This window comes from Penaeus monodon, chromosome 27, assembly GCF_015228065.2.
Source record: "Penaeus monodon isolate SGIC_2016 chromosome 27, NSTDA_Pmon_1, whole genome shotgun sequence".
NCBI classification, from domain to species: Eukaryota; Metazoa; Arthropoda; class Malacostraca; order Decapoda; family Penaeidae; genus Penaeus; species Penaeus monodon.
In genome coordinates this window covers 19,801,971-19,802,231 of record NC_051412.1, presented here as the reverse complement: position 1 = coordinate 19,802,231, position 261 = coordinate 19,801,971, and positions in this window count along the sequence as shown.

Here is a 261-nt window from a genome sequence, read left to right as displayed (position 1 = left end):
AAAGGAAAGAGGGGGGGGGGGAAGTCTCAAGACCAAAGAACGGGAGAGAGGGGGGAAGAGGAGGGGGAGGGCAGGGAGAGGAGGGGAGAGGGGGAATGGGCTGGGAGAGGAGGAGGGAGGAGGGGGGAGGAGGGGAGGGAGGGCAAGAGGACACAATAAGCAAGCCATTTGAATTCCTGGAATGGCAAACTCGCAATCTGCATCCCGGGCATAACTAACGTCCACGTTTGATGAAGGTTGAATGCTGGTGTTATTCTACCG